Genomic DNA, 11,380 nt, shown 5'->3' with positions numbered 1-11,380 from the left:
AGGCTGTAGATGCTAGGTGCATGGGTGCAGGCTGTAGATGCTAGGTGCAGGGGTGCAGGCTGTAGATGCTAGGTGCATGGGTGCAGGCTGTAGATGCTAGGTGCATGGGTGCAGGCTGTAGTTGCTAGGTGCATGGATGCAGGCTGTAGATGCTAGGTGCAGGCTGTAGATGCTAGGTGCAGGGGTGCACGCTGTAGATGCTAGGTGCAGGGGTGCAGGCTGTAGATGCTAGGTGCATGGGTGCAGGCTGTAGATGCTAGGTGCATGGGTGCAGGCTGTAGTTACTAGGTGCATGGATGCAGGCTGTAGATGCTAGGTGCAGGCTGTAGATGCTAGGTGCATGGATGCAGGCTGTAGATGCTAGGTGCAGGGGTGCAGGCTGTAGATGCTAGGTGCAGGGGTGCAGGCTGTAGATGCTAGGTGCATGGGTGCAGGCTGTAGATGCTAGGTGCATGGGTGCAGGCTGTAGATGCTAGGTGCAGGGGTGCAGGCTGTAGATGCTAGGTGCATGGGTGCAGGCTGTAGATGCTAGGTGCATGGGTGCAGGCTGTAGATGCTAGGTGCATGGGTGCAGGCTGTAGATGCTAAGTGCAGGGGTGCAGGCTGTAGATGCTAGGTGCATGGGTGCAGGCTGTAGATGCTAGGTGCATGGGTGCAGGCTGTAGATTCTAGGTGCAGGGGTGCAGGCTGTAGATGCTAGGTGCATGGGTGCAGGCTGTAGATGCTAGGTGCATGGGTGCAGGCTGTAGATGCTAGGTGCATGGGTGCAGGCTGTAGTTGCTAGGTGCATGGATGCAGGCTGTAGATGCTAGGTGCAGGCTGTAGATGCTAGGTGCAGGGGTGCAGGCTGTAGATGCTAGGTGCAGGGGTGCAGGCTGTAGATGCTAGGTGCATGGATGCAGGCTGTAGATGCTAGGTGCAGGGGTGCAGGCTGTAGATGCTAGGTGCAGGGGTGCAGGCTGTAGATGCTAGGTGCAGGGGTGCAGGCTGTAGATGCTAGGTGCATGGGTGCAGGCTGTAGTTACTAGGTGCATGGATGCAGGCTTTAGATGCTAGGTGCAGGCTGTAGATGCTAGGTGCATGGATGCAGGCTGTAGATGCTAGGTGCAGGGGTGCAGGCTGTAGATGCTAGGTGCAGGGGTGCAGGCTGTAGATGCTAGGTGCATGGGTGCAGGCTGTAGATGCTAGGTGCATGGGTGCAGGCTGTAGATGCTAGGTGCAGGGGTGCAGGCTGTAGATGCTAGGTGCATGGGTGCAGGCTGTAGATGCTAGGTGCATGGGTGCAGGCTGTAGATGCTAGGTGCATGGGTGCAGGCTGTAGATGCTAAGTGCAGGGGTGCAGGCTGTAGATGCTAGGTGCATGGGTGCAGGCTGTAGATGCTAGGTGCATGGGTGCAGGCTGTAGATGCTAGGTGCAGGGGTGCAGGCTGTAGATGCTAGGTGCATGGGTGCAGGCTGTAGATGCTAGGTGCATGGGTGCAGGCTGTAGATGCTAGGTGCATGGGTGCAGGCTGTAGTTGCTAGGTGCATGGATGCAGGCTGTAGATGCTAGGTGCAGGCTGTAGATGCTAGGTGCAGGGGTGCAGGCTGTAGATGCTAGGTGCAGGGGTGCAGGCTGTAGATGCTAGGTGCATGGATGCAGGCTGTAGATGCTAGGTGCAGGGGTGCAGGCTGTAGATGCTAGGTGCAGGGGTGCAGGCTGTAGATGCTAGGTGCAGGGGTGCAGGCTGTAGGGGACCAGGTGCAAATAGAAAGTCATGGTGTCTCTGCAGCACAGCAGACCAGGAGAGCCTGACATTTAAAGGGGCAGCAACAATGACTTTTGGGGCAAATATCACAGATTATTAAATATGAATAAATTGATTTGCAAATCTTCTCTATTTTTGTATATATTGTATTAAATACGTATAGGAGGTAGATTATGGGGAACGCCGTGCTTAATGACCAACCCACCTTTCTGTCTGGGGTTCTGTTTTGAGGAGTAAGGTTCCCCTCCAGCGTTCTCCCTGCTGCCCGCTCCGCGCTCCAGTCCGGTAATGACCGTATAGCTAGTAAGAAGGAAGAGGACATCACTTTACTGAACAAATCAAAAATTGTGCATCAAATTCCCTAATTAAATAATTGCACTGTGTGTATAAGATATTTAAAACGAAATATAGAAATAAAAAAGACATAACATGAAATGAAAGAAAAAGTAAGCAAAAGGAAGGAAATTTAGAAAAAAGGGGGAAATTTTCTATTGTATCAAATACTTATTTCAAGTAATAAAATGCAAATTAATTACTTATAAATCATACAATGGGGTTTTCTGGAATTTTTGAGGGGATCCTGTTTGTCACAGTTGAAGTTACCGTACCTACAATAAAAATTACAAACCTCTAAATTCTTTGTAGGTGGGAAAACTTGAAAAATCAAAGGATCAAATACTTATTTTCCCCACTGTATGTACCAGGATAAGGACATATATATCAGAATGGGCTCAAGATGGGGATATATATACCAGATAGGGCTCAAGATGGGGAAATATATACCAGCATGGGCTCAGGATGGGGAGATATATACCAAGATTGGCTCAGGATGGTGAGATATATACCAGGATGGGCTCAGGGTGGAAAGATATATACCAGGATGGGCTCAGGGTGGAAAGATATATACCAGGATGGGCTCAGGATGGGGAGATATATACCAAGATAGGTTGAGGATAATGACATATATACCAGGATGGAGAAATATATACCAGGATGGGCTCAGTATGGGGAGATATATATCAGGATGGGCTCAGGATGGGGAGATATATATCAAGATGGGCTCAGGATGGGGAGATATATACCAAGATGGGTTGAGAATAAGGACATATATACCATGATGGGCTCAGGATGGAGAAATATATACCAGGATGGGCTCAGTATGGGGAGATATATATCAGGATGGGCATAGGATGGTGAGATATATACCAGAATGGCCTCAGGATAGGGAGGGGTATACCAGGATGGGCTCAGAATGAAAAGATATATATATCAGGATGGGCTTAAGATGGGAAAGATATGTACCAGGATGGGCTTAGGATGGGGAGATATATACCAGGATGGGCTCAAAATGGGGAGATATATACCAGGATGGACTCGGGATGAGGATTTATATACCATAATGGGCTCAGAACAAGGAGATATATACCAGGATGGGGACATTACTACATAATGAAGAGGTCAAGGGCGTATCTCTTTATAGGATTTAGAACACTACAAGGGTCCATACATTTATCCAACATATGGGGAGTGGGGGGGGGCAGGTTATAATTTTGCACATCAGACTCCAGTTACCCTGTGACTTTTGTAGTTAATCTGGCTGTTATCTATCTATGACACTTTGATGCGTCTGTTTGGCCCCCTGGATATATTTTTTTTACATTTATTTGCCATTAGCTGCTTTATTGCTCGGTGTGAACATTTACATGGGCCTGCAACATTCCTTGGTCAAGTCATAGCATTGGCCTCTATCACACATTGGCTCTCCTGAGTGTACTGACCCTTTTCTATACTTTTTTTTTTGTCTTTTTTGTACTTGAATGCAGATTTTTGATCTTTTTGGGCGTATTTCTCCTTTTTCTTCCGGTAGGTTTTTGTTATTATTGGAGTGCCTCTCCGGGCCTTATATCAGCAGCATTACATATAGTCTCTACAGATGGGCTGATACTACCACTCCCATCATGCACACCCCGGCTGTCGGCTGGATCGCTTCCCGTTCTTTGCGGAGCAGGTATCCGCTGACAGACAGGCGCACACGACATATGTTACCAGCAGACGACGCAAACAGAACACAATGAACATTTCATGAAAATTACTCATCCTCTGCCAAGAAAAAGGTCCATCGTCTGCTTCTTCCCATTAGTATTCACGCCCAAGAGATGCAGAGAAAGAAACTGTAGCGAGCACCGCAACACCCGATGTATCCACCAGGGGAGGATTCACCCGGCACCGCAACACCCGATGTATCCACCAGGGGAGGATTCACCCGGCACCGCAACACCCGATGTATCCACCAGGGGAGGCTTCACCCGGCACCGCAACACCCAATGTATCCACCAGGGGAGGCTTCACCCGGCACCGCAACACCCAATGTATCCACCAGGGGAGGCTTCACCCGGCACCGCAACACCCAATGTATCCACCAGGGGAGGCTTCACCCGGAGCTAACATCTAAAAACTATCGTGTAACATTTTTCGGCCATTTCTCTATTGTTCCTCCTGTAACTCTACAAATAATATAATAGGATCTTATATCTCTGTATAAAAGGAGCGACCCCTAGTGGTGGCTGTAGACAGGATCTTATCATGTATCTCTGTATACAGGGAGCTCCCCCTAGTGGTGACTGCAGACAGGATCTTATCATGTATCTCTGTATACAGGGAGCTCCCCCTAGTGGTGGCTGTAGACAGGATCTTATCATGTATCTCTGTATACAGGGAGATCCCCCTAGTGGTGGCTGCAGACAGGATCTTATCATATATCTCTGTATACAGGGAGATCCCCCTAGTGGTGGCTGCAGACAGGATCTTATCATGTATCTCTGTATACAGGGAGCTCCCCCTAGTGGTGGCTGCAGACAGGATCTTATCATGTATCTCTGTATACAGGGAGCTCCCCCTAGTGGTGGCTGCAGACAGGATCTTATCATGTATCTCTGTATACAGGGAGCTCCCCCTGTGGAGGCTGCAGACAGGATCTTATCATGTATCTCTGTATACAGGGAGCTCCCCCTAGTGGTGGCTGCAGACAGGATCTTATCATGTATCTCTGCATACAGGGAGCTCCCCCTAGTGGTGGCTGCAGACAGGATCTTATCATGTATCTCTGTATACAGGGAGCTCCCCCTAGTGGTGGCTGCAGACAGGATCTTATCATATATCTCTGTATACAGGGAGATCCCCCTAGTGGTGGCTGCAGACAGGATCTTATCATGTATCTCTGTATACAGGGAGCTCCCCCTAGTGGTGGCTGCAGACAGAATCTTATCATGTATCTCTGTATATAGGGAGCTCCCCCTTGTGGTGGCTGCAGACAGGATCTTATCATGTATCTCTGTATACAGGGAGCTCCCCCTAGTGGTGGCTGCAGACAGGATCTTACCATGTATCTCTGTATACAGGGAGCTCCCCCTAGTGGTGGCTGTAAGTCTTTGGTGCTCTGTATTTAGGAGACTGTGCTCCAACTGCTATAAAGATGCATTTAAAAAGCAATTGGTGCAGAGTTTAGGACTTAAAAAAGAGAATGGTAAAAAATAATTCATGAAATCCCATAGGGGGCATTGTTACTTTTGGGAGCATAATATTGTTATTAAAGGGGCAGATGGTGTGCAGTATTACTTTTCCTTGTGTTCTCAGCGGGACAGCACTTCCCCTTCTATAAGGCTCCCCATTACTGACCAACAGTGGACCCACTATGTTCTTGGCTTCCTTACCACACGTCTTTTCCATCTTACTGGCTAAGGGTTCCCTTTAACGGTTTCTAGCTGTTGCTGCACTATTTGCTTCACTCCATCTTCACTAGAACATCCCCTTCCTTCACCAGTACTCCCAGAACACTGTTCCCTGCGCAACATTAACCCCGTCATGCCACAGGATCCTGCAGCGCACAGGGAAATCTGAACATATCAACAGGGAGACAATGCCCTCTTGTGGCCAGTATTATTGCTGCGGCCCACATAACATTATCCATCTTATACACTATACATTGCACCTTTCACTACACTTTCTTATCCTCTAGCTACTACAGCTTATGTATTGAAAGCATTGATGTCTTTAGTGCGAAACATGGCCGCAGGTCCACCTCCTTACAATATTGGTCTTTGTGTAGAGGTTGTTCTTTAGAATAGCATGGTAATATTATTGAGAGGTTATGTAGCGTGCATGGTGTGGCGACACTATTTGTGACATAATATAGTACATTGTATAGGCTTTTTCTGTAGTGTGAGGGGTCAGTATTTGACCATATTTTGATTTTATGTCAATAATCGCCTCCCTGGATATTGAGGCAATTTTCCAGACTGAGGTGAGACCTGAGATGACGACCGATGACCTGATCATGTAAAACATCAGGCATGAATCCAAGTACCTGTTATGTCAGAGTCCTGCTATCTTGGCACCGGGCCTGCAGCCACCTAAACCTGCAAAGGATTAGCCTTAATTCTCCCTCCACCCATAGGTGTGCCCGGGAATCTGCAGAACAATGCTATACAATAGAAAACGACACCTACAAGCCCCATGGATTTGGGGCACCATGCCAAGTCAGTGCTTTCGGCAGAAAACTGGGGTGCACATTGCACAAAAATGCACCTCAATTTTGTAAGTGAATGTATGGGTCAAGACGTCGGCTCCAAAGTTCTGGTGATCCTGGTAGAGATACGGTGAGCTGGACTGTAAAGATGAAGGTTTTCCGCAGATTGAAGGCCACTGGCTCAGAGGTTGTCCACATCCACTTTGCTGCCCGCTCCACGTGTCCCGAGGTTTCTCTAATTCTGGGGAACTGCGCTTCTCATATTTGCTTTTCTCTTTATCCGTTTTCTTAGTAATCACCTTCTTCTTGTCCCCCCCTCCCCCTCCCCCCTCCCCCCCCCCCTCCACACCCTTCGCTTTCTCACGTCCTTCAATTTCTGTAGGTTCCTCATTGCAACGTCTTATTTTCATCTTTGTTTACTTTAAGGGAGGGAGACTCGAAAAATTGGACTTGGCAATAAAACATTGTTTGCCCAACAGTTTCCCATCATCAGTCAATAAATAGAGGGATTTATAGAGTGCGGCTATCAGAAGCGGACACTGCTGCTGTGAAGTGAACAGGTGAGCATTATCCGGCCCAGTGCCGAGTGACAGATGAGAATTACCCGGTGCCGAGTGACAGGTGAGAATTACCCAGCCCGCTGCTGAGCGACGGGTGAGCATTACCTGGTCCGGTGCCGAGTGACAGGTGAGAATTACCCGGTGCCGAGTATCGGGTGAACATTACCCGGCCCGGTGCCGAGTGACAGGTGAGAATTACCTGGCCAAATGCCGAGTGACAGGTGAGAATTACCCAGCCTGGTGCCGAGTGACAGGTTAGAATTACCCGGCCCAGTGCCGAGTGACAGGTGAGAATTACCCCGCCCGGTGCCGAGTGACAGGTTAGCATTACCCGGCCCAGTGCCGAGTGACAGGTGAGCATTACCCAGCCCAGTGCCGAGTGACAGGTGAGCATTATCCGGCCCGGTGCCCAGTGACAGGTGAGTATTACTCGGCCCGGTGCCGAGTGGCAGGTGAGTATTACCCGGCCCGGTGCCCAGTGACAGGTGAGTATTACCCGGCCCGGTGCCCAGTGACAGGTAAGTATTATCCGGCCCGGTGCCCAGTGACAGGTGAGTATTATCCGGCCCGGTGCCCAGTGACAGGTAAGTATTATCCGGCCCGGTGCCCAGTGACAGGTGAGTATTACCCGGCCCGGTGCCCAGTGTCAGGTAAGTATTACCCGTCCCGGTGCCCAGTGACAGGTGAGTATTATCCGGCCCGGTGCCCAGTGACAGGTAAGTATTACCCGGCCCGGTGCCCAGTGACAGGTGAGTATTACCCGGCCCGGTGCCCAGTGACAGGTAAGTATTACCCGGCCCGGTGCCCAGTGACAGGTAAGTATTATCCGGCCCGGTGCCCAGTGACAGGTAAGTATTATCCGGCCCGGTGCCCATACTCCATCCGTCTGCTGCTTCTATGAAACGTTAATATATTGATACTTTCGGAATCAGATACAAAATCTACTTTGTGGCACAGAATTATTTTGTATCCATTAAATTGTAACAAAAAGTTCAAACGTTTTGCAATCAAGGATTTACCATATTTTATGTAAATTCTTTAAGACATACATAGGTAATTAACAGTAAAACAAAATGCATCAAAATAATGATTTTTTTTTTAAAAACTATTTTATAGAACAAGTAATTTATTAATAGTTATGAAAAGGCAAAAAATCTTGTAAGTTCTCCCTGTGGTTATTATTGGATATAAAGCATCTTTGTAATATATTTAAGATAATATATATATATATATATATATATATATATCATCCTATTAGCTGTTCTTTGACTTATGTTTCTGTTTATTATTTGTGCAGTGGAAACCATCAGCATGCAGGTCAATTTTATATTTAGAATTAATAGTATGTGATTGCACGGCGCTATCTGGATGTGGCAACCCAATTAACGCCTGGACCAGCACATTAATGCTTCACTGCACATCGCAGATTAACTATCTAGGGTATCTACACATTTAATACATACATTTATATTAATGGAATTTTTTTATTAAATTGTCAAAAAATAATCCCAGCAAAACCCCATAATCAATGCATAAAGACTTATCTGCCAGCTTGCTGATGGTCGCCACAAAGATCAGGTCATTTCTCCTTCCAAACACACAGGTATTAGTTGGGATGGGTACATATATACCAGGAATGAGAACTTATATATATATACAAGGATGGGGACATATATACCAGGATGTGGATGTATATACCAGGATGAGGACATATATGCCAGGATGGGGACAAATATACTAATATAAGGAACATATATACCAGCATAGGGTCATATATACTAGGATGAGGACATATATACAAGGATGGGGGACAGATATCCCAGGAAGAGGGACATATATACCAGGATGGAAGACATAGATATCAGGATAAAGACATATATACCAAGATGGGGATATATACAGTGGAACTTTGTATTACGAGCATAATTGGTTCTGGGAGTTTGCTCTTAAACCAAGTTACTCTTATATCAAAGCAAATTTTCCCATAGGAAATAATTGAAACACAGACAATTTGTTCCACAACCCAAAAATATTTACTGTATTTATACAAACTTATTACAGTAATACAATATAATGTCCTGTATTCATATACAATTATTACAGTCACTAATACAGAATGCAGTGCAGTAAAAGCATATAAAATAAATTAAACTGCACTTTAGCTTACAATAGAATTGCTGGTGTGGGAGAGGTACAGTATAAGCAATGTGCTGCACTGGTTATCAGAAAGAAAGTACAATACTGTATCCACAAATGCAAATTGATAGATATGCTATATACTGCACTGTACAATGGTATACTGTATACAGTACATATGTGCAGAAAGTGACTTCAAGAGCGGGTCAGAACGCGGTGAAAGGACAGAACCAGACGTGTGCACGGTGAGGATTTGCTCTTATTGCAAAGCATTGCTCTTAAACCAAGTTACAAATTTGTAAAAATCTTTGCTTGTCTTGCAAAACGCTCTAAAACTAAGTTACTCTTAATCCAAGGCTCCACTGTATATCAGGATGGGGTCATGATGGGGACATATATACCAGAAAGGAATATATATATATATATATATATATATATATATCTCAGTAGGGGAGCATATATACCAGGATGGGTGACATATATACAAGGATGAAGGATGGGAAACATACATATCAGGATGAAGAAAATACATACCAGGATGGGGACATATATATCAGGATGGCCCAGGATGAGAACATATGTACCAGGGATGGGAGACATATACAGTATACCAAGATGGGAAACAAATAAACTAGGATGGGGACCTATTTATCAGGATGGGGAACATGTATAACAGGATGGGAGACATAAAAAAGGCCACCAAGGATATAGACATATATCAGGATGGGCCAAGGATAGGGGCATATATACCAGGATGGGTGACATATAAACCATGATGGGCCCAGTGTGAGGGACATATTCAGTATATCAGGATGAGGGACATATATACCAGGATATGTGATGTATATACAAGGATGTGTACATACATACCAGGATGAACACATATATAACAGGATGAGAGGACATATATACCAGGATGAGAACATATATACCAGGATGAGAACATATATACAAGTATGGGGACATATATACCAGGATGAGGAGATATATAACAGGATGGGGACATATTTACAAGAATGGTGCCCAGGTTGGGGGACATTACTACATAAAGAAGGGGAAGGGGGCATCACTTATGTGCTTATAGGATTTAGAATGCTACAGGGGCTCATACATCTATACAATGTGCGTGAAGGGGGGGGTGCCCTGGCCCCATTTGATTCTAGCTGCACCACTGCCATCACGCAGACCTATTGACGGGTCACGCTCAATATCAAAAACAGCCTATTACAAAGCTGCTCCCATAATATCTTGCACTGATCCTTTACGTGTGCAGATTCCAGGCGGGGATTGGGTTGTCCTCATCCTGTGTATATATTACCAGTGGGCAGTAAACATTACATGTGCCAGCGCCAGATTAACACACATCGTAATCCCGGCCTGAACACTTCCTTATGACAGATCCTGTTCAAGGACCAATGACATCGGCATCATATTAACCGATAAATCTCACCACAGCATTGATCAAATATCTCACACCCCAATGTGCAATCACCGGGCAACAAGCCAAAGCGCTCAGCACCTGGCGGGTCCCAGAAAATGGGGACTAAACACATCCAACATACGGTAGTTATATAGAGCATGCTGCTGTAACCCGGGCATCTCCTGTATATAATTATATATGTACAGCTGCTGTAACCCGGGCATCTCCTGTATATAATTATATATGTACAGCTGCTGTAACCCGGGCATCTCCTGTATATAATTATATATGTACAGCTGGTATAACCTGGGCATCTCCTGTATATAATTATATATGTACAGCCGGTATAACCCGGGCATCTCCTGTATATAATTATATATGTACAGCTGGTATAACCTGGGCATCTCCTGTATATAATTATATATGTACAGCCGGTATAACCCGGGCATCTCCTGTATATAATTATATATGTACAGCTGGTATAACCTGGGCATCTCCTGTATATAATTATATATGTACAGCCGGTATAACCCGGGCATCTCCTGTATATAATTATATATGTACAGCTGCTGTAACCCGGGCATCTCCTGTATATAATTATATATGTACAGCCGGTATAACCCGGGCATCTCCTGTATATAATTATATATGTACAGCTGGTATAACCTGGGCATCTCCTGTATATAATTATATATGTACAGCCGGTATAACCCGGGCATCTCCTGTATATAATTATATATGTACAGCTGGTATAACCTGGGCATCTCCTGTATATAATTATATATGTACAGCCGGTATAACCCGAGTATCTTGTGTATATAATTATATATGTACAGCCGGTATAACCCGGGCATCTCCTGTATATAATTATATATGTACAGCTGGTATAACCTGGGCATCTCCTGTATATAATTATATATGTACAGCTGGTATAACCTGGGCATCTCCTGTATATAATTATATATGTACAGCCGGTATAACCCGAGTATCT

General features: G+C 45.6%; 1 protein-coding gene across 1 annotated transcript in view; it reads left to right on the top strand.

Moving 5' to 3' along the window:
- The first annotated feature begins 6,771 nt into the window (after window positions 1-6,771).
- Window positions 6,772-11,380, top strand: part of LOC142257854 (serpin A12-like) — a 40,858-nt gene continuing 36,249 nt past the window's right edge. The window contains exon 1 of the mRNA XM_075330106.1: window positions 6,772-6,833. The gene's annotated coding sequence lies outside the window, so the exon portion shown is untranslated. The remainder of the gene's footprint in view (window positions 6,834-11,380) is intronic.

The sequence above is a fragment of the Anomaloglossus baeobatrachus genome, chromosome 12, assembly GCF_048569485.1.
Source record: "Anomaloglossus baeobatrachus isolate aAnoBae1 chromosome 12, aAnoBae1.hap1, whole genome shotgun sequence".
Taxonomy (NCBI): Eukaryota; Metazoa; Chordata; class Amphibia; order Anura; family Aromobatidae; genus Anomaloglossus; species Anomaloglossus baeobatrachus.
Note: the sequence above shows the minus strand (reverse complement) of the source record. Positions and strands in the feature narration are given on the sequence as shown.